We start from the raw sequence: 6,000 nt of genomic DNA, 5'->3' as shown, positions 1-6,000 counted from the left end.
CAGGCCTGTCTCCTCTGGAAGAAAGAAGGCCATCCTTGCTCAAGAGAGGATAAACAGAGGGACTGCTTGGCAAAGGTCCTGATTACTGCAAGAGAAATCAACCATGTGATGCAAAGTGCATGGTTTGCTCTTTATAATTTAAATATAAACAAATCTAACAAGTATAATGCTACAGGTGAGATTGTTATTATGCACAAATCAGAAAATTAATTGTGATGGCTTCTTGTGTACATCTGTAATTGTTGTTATTACAGATGTACATTATGCTTATCCATAATACTGTGTGTGCAGGCTGTGCAAAACAGCACTGTTTCATTTCGACTTCCGTTTTACCGTTTTGACGGGACAGTATTTTGTTTTGAGTTTTATTTTATTTCGAAACCGCTGTTCTGTTTCGTTTTGTCAAAACTGTTTTGTTGTTTCAATGTTTCGCCCATAGGCTATAACGGGGAAGCACAAAACTGCTTGTAACTTTGTCATTTCTTGCCTGATTCAGATGTAACTTGCAGGAATGGTAGCCCCTTCTGAGGCCACGAAGCCTGCCAAGTTTCAACGAGACAGGTGCAGGGGTTTCTGGGAAACTTCACCTCAAGCTGCTGATAAGCAGAACTCATGTCACGTGTGTTAAGGCACAGCAGGGTGAAAACTGCAAGCTTGGTATCCCCTGCTGAGATCATAAAGCCTGCCAGATTTCAAGGAGATAGGTGCAGGGGTTTCTGGGAAACTGCACCTCAAACTGTTCAGAACAAAACTTGTGTCACTTGTAAGTGTGAAGACACAGAGAAAGCTCAGTTCAAAGAATGCTTTTTATGCTGTTTTTCCATCCCTCCCCCAGAGCACTGGGATTGGAAGGGACCTGAGGGAGGGATCGCAGTCACTGGCCAGCTACACAGTCAATATCAGAGCACTTTTGAAACGTTTCGATTGTCCTCATTTTGTTTCAAGGCTGTTTCGAAGTCTTTTGCTTTGTTTCAATTTCACTGTTTTGAGCTCGAAACGAGTTGAAACAGCGTCGAAATGAAATAGCCAGCAAAATTTTGCACAGCCCTAATATATAGATATATATACATACTAGCAAATTGCCCCTCAAAAATGATGGGGGGAGGGGTAGCAGGTTTGAAGCCCAGTATTTGGCCCTGCTTCCCTGTTCCCTCCCGTGCTAGTCCAGCCCTGCCCTCCTCTCCGGCCCCTCAGTTCCCACTGTCATGCTGGCGCTCTGCCATCTGTCCTATCTGTCTAAAGCACTTTGATTGGCTGCTGAGATAGCCAATCAGAGTGTGAATAAAGCATTATGGACAGTCAGACAGACTGACTAAGGTTTTTATACTATTAGAATACACATACACACACACACGCACATAAAGCTATATGCAGTTATGTGCGTGTGTGTATATATATGCATGTGCATTCCTACATTTCATGCATACACATCTTTCTATCCTATACTGTACACAAATGTTAATAATATATAAAAATGCAGAGGTGCAGTATTGAAAAGAAGAATGTTTCCAACTATGGGGGGAAGTGGACACGCCGGAGGGCAGGGAACAGCTGCAAGCAGACCTGGACAGGTTGGACAAGTGGGCAGAAAACAACAGAATGCATTTCAACAAGGAGAAATGCAAAGTGCTGCACCTAGGGAGGAAAAATGTCCAGCATACCTACTGCCTAGGGAATGACCTGCTGGGTGGCATGGAAGTGGAAAGGGATCTTGGAGTCCTAGTGGACTCTAAGATGAACATGAGTCGGCAGTGTGACGAAGCCATCAGAAAAGCCAATGGCACTTTATCGTGCATCAGCAGATGCATGACGAATAGATCCAAGGAGGTGATACTTCCCCTCTATCGGGCGCTGGTCAGACCGCAGTTGGAGTACTGCATGCAATTCTGGGCACTGCACTTCAAGAGGGATGCGGATAACCTGCAGAGGGTCCAGAGAAGGGCCACTCGTATGGTTAAGGGCTTGCAGGCCAAGCCCTATGAGGAGAGACTGGGGCACCTGGATCTCTTCAGCCTCCGCAAGAGAAGGTTGAGAGGCGACCTTGTGGCTGCCTATAAGTTCATCACGGGGGCACAGAAGGGAATTGGTGAGGTTTTATTCACCAAGGCGCCCCCGGGGGTTACAGGAAATAATGGCCACAAGCTAGCAGACAGCAGATTTAGACTGGACATTAGGAAGAACTTCTTCACAGTTAGAATGGCCAAGGTCTGGAACGGGCTCCCAAGGGAGGTGGTGCTCTCCCCTACCCTGGGGGTCTTCAAGAGGAGGTTAGATATGCATCTAGCTGGGGTCATCTAGACCCAGCACTCTTTCCTGCCTATGCAGGGGGTCGGACTTGATGATCTATTGAGGTCCCTTCCGACCCTAACATCTATGAATCTATGAAATATTTTCCTTGGTCTAATAAAAGATACCAGATTTACCCAAATAACCTTGTCAGCCTATGTCCTTAGACCAACATGACTACAACCTATACCCCTGAGGTGCAGTATGTGGTACTTGCCCCTTGAGTGCACCCCTGGTGCCCCCTCCTGTACAAAGTGTGCTGTGCTCAGACACACGGTATACACTAACTCCTGAGCCATCCTCTAAGTTATTGCAGCACAGAGTGGGCGACTTAGCTGTTAGGAATAAAGTTAATTGGCTTCTATACAGCAAACATAACCACACTGCTGCTGGTTTAGGACTGTGCCCTAGTCATCTTGCACTCAGTGCAGCTGCACTCAGTTTGGCTTTGTAGGTATTTATACATATGCTCAATGACCAAGTAGCATTTGCTTTGAGAACCATTGGCCAGATGCTTAACTGACATAAATTAACGTAACTTCATTTGAAATAAATGAAACTATACCAATTTACATCTGCTGAGAATCTGGTTCCTTAGCTTTGGAAAACTCCATTCTTTACTTGTGTACCTTAACAATGTCAAAAATAATCTTACATTACCATTTCTCCTTGCATTTCAGTCCTGATTTCTTAAGATAAATTAAATAAAACTATGATCCTACCTTGAACATGTTCACACATTTTCATGAATGTGTGTAATCACAAATCCAAAGCATGTTTGTTTTTTTTTACAGCAGTTAGAGGGAATATTCTCTCGGTAGGTATAGTACAAAATTTTCAAACAAAGAACTTCGTGGGCTACGTGCTACTCCATGCTGGTTTTCCTGGGGCAGGGTGGGTTAGGAAAATCCATGAGTGTCCTTTTACAGTTTTCTCAGTCATCAAGTTTTGAGTCAATAAAGTATTTAAACACATACAAACTTTAAGCATATGTGTAATCTAAATGTTTGCAGTGGCTCTAAATCCTGCACTTAAAGTTCTGTGCATTCAAAAGTCAATGAAATGATCTATGACTGGATCTTAGGATCATATTCTGTGACCCTCACTTATGCAAGTAGTTCAACTGATGTCAGTGACTCTAATTCCAGGATTGGAGATTAGGCATGCTTAATCTGGATTCATTTCAATTTTTGTATGCTAACTAGGAAATGCTTATGCGTTCTACATATACACACAGAGGCAAGCTGCCTTGGTTTTGCTGGGAAAAAAAATCATAGAATCATAGAAAGTTAGGGTTGGAAGGGACCTCGGGAGGTCATTTAGTCCAACTCCCTGCTCAAAGCAGGACCATCCCCTACTAGATCAGCCCAGCCAAAGCTTTGTCTAGTGGGGTTTTGAAAACCTCCAAGGATGTAGCCTCAAGGATGGATGGATGCAATGCTCAAAGGAGCATTTTCAACATATACACAATTTATTTAGCTAATATATGTTACACACCTAGTGTTGGCCAAGTCAGTTGCGGTTATACAAGCTGCTAGCAGATCATGGTAAACCTGCAGTGACTAGCTTGGTGTAGACATATCTTGACTTGCTTTATTGTAGCGAGCTTGGTGGTATCAGTGTAGCCGCAAGCAGCACAGTGCTCAGGCTGTTAAATTGAGTCTGGCGCTGCTGGGCTAAACTGTGACTGGTATATAGTCTAGCTAGTTTAAAGCTACTGTGCCTATGCCTATGTTACAGTGCAATCACTTTTATGTCCACAGACATACCAAGAGTAACTTCCTGCAAGTTTATATGGCAAAAAAGGTGTAGGATGGATGCTATTGCCAGCAGTCACACCTTAGCTCTGGACCTCTCTGCCTCTGGCAGCCCACCAGAGACATCTTCCAGGAGCGCTCGGAGACCTTCCATTTGAGCAGGTGTTTAGCTGGCAACCCTAAACTGAGGGTATAGAGGAGTTTTGCTCAATTTGACTGCCTCATTGGCTTTTTGATGTTAATTTCTTTCTCCTGGCTTTTTTCTCTGTTTTAGAAGTTGTGTTGCTCTCTTCTGTAAGCCATCCTGAGCCTTTGTGAGGAAGGGCAGGACATACATCTAATACATATCTTCTCAGTTATATGTCTTTTCAGTTTTTAGCTGATTTTGGATTTTAAACTTCATGGCAGAACAACAAGAAAGAGGTTTTACCTTCCTGCCTGCCAACACCTCCAGGGAAGAAACTCTACCTGATCTACACATCAAAGAGCTCATAGAGACCCAGAGGGAGGCAGCCTTCCATCTTCAGCTCCCTCTCTGAAGTTTATTTCCTACCTATGGGGATTGTTTACCATCTTGTACCATCTCTACTTTTCCCAGAGCCTGACGAAGGGACTTTGATCCCAAAAGCTTGCAGAAAAGGACAATTTTCTTGAGATTTCCCAGTTGGTCTAGTAAAAGGTATCATTTTGGAACTAAAAGCTCGAGTTTTGGGTATGTCTTCTCAGTTGTATCACTCTCCAGCTCGGGATGATTGTGACCACCAAATGCTTCCAGACTGCAGTTACCTTGTCTACAGCAAGCCTTCAGGAAACCCTTGCTGGTTAACACGTCTTAAAAAGCTCTAGCAGGGACAAGTCCCTCCCTCCCCCGAGCTTTTCCCTCCCCTGCTGAAGAGGTTATTTCCCCGGCTGCCAGGCCGGAGGAGCCAGGGGCCGCTGGAAAGGAGGGAGCCCCGGTGCAATCTCCAGCCGCTCCAGCAAGCAGCAGCACTGCCTCAGGAAAGGCACCTCCTGTCCTGCTCGGGAGCACTGGGGACAGGGCAGGCTCCTAGCCCTTCCCCCCATCCCTGCCCGCGCCCTCCCGCCCAGGGCCCCCAAATACACTAGAATAGGAAGAATAATAACCCCGCAGGTAACATAGCCAGACATATTTTAAGGGGAGAAACAGCCAGGCACGGCTGCAGCTCCCCTGGCGCCGGCTCTGCTGCTTCTCCTCAGCCTCCGCTGTTCCAGCGCGGGCAGTGGCTTGACATAGCCTTCAACGTGCTGTTTATTGCCTCGCCATTGAATAACACGCTCCCTCCCTCTCCCTCCCTCCAGTGCCTCCATCTTTCTCCCTCCTCCGTGAGATATGCAGCGCCACTGGCCGGCAGAGAGGGGAGGGGAGGGGAGGGGAAGGGGGTACCACGTACAGTAAAGCACCCCCCAGTGCTGTCCAAACCCCTGCCACTTCGCCCCTCCTCTGCAGAGAGCCCGCCCCTGTCCCGGGGCTTGTTTTCCTCCTGCCAGGGGCGGGCTGGCGGGAGCCCGTTTGCAACACAAGCAAAGCAGGGGGGGCGGGAAGGCGCCTCCAGAGGTCGCTGAGCCCGGCGGCCTGCTCCGAGCGGGACAGTCCCCAGCTGGCCGCCAGCACCAGCGCTGCGTGCTCGCAAGGGAGAGGCCCGGCATCGCAACGAGCGAAACGTCGGGGGGGGGGGGGGGTGTCCGGCCCCTGCACCCCTCTGCTGTGGGGCCTGCCCGCTCCGGAGGGAGCGCTGTTGGCAAGGAGATCTGGGTGCTTCAGCCCCTGAGGTGGCCCTTGCTCCCTTTAGCCCCGATGGTCCCAGCGGCTGGCGCCATCCCGGGCTACGAGCGCGTGCCATATACTTCTGGTAGCGTGAGCACACGCACGGCATATAGCGCGGGGCACGCACGGTATGTGCACGGCGTATAGCACGGGGCACGCACAGTATAGCAC

This window comes from Alligator mississippiensis, chromosome 3 (genome assembly GCF_030867095.1).
Source record: "Alligator mississippiensis isolate rAllMis1 chromosome 3, rAllMis1, whole genome shotgun sequence".
In the NCBI taxonomy this organism is placed as follows: domain Eukaryota; kingdom Metazoa; phylum Chordata; order Crocodylia; family Alligatoridae; genus Alligator; species Alligator mississippiensis.
Note: the sequence above shows the minus strand (reverse complement) of the source record.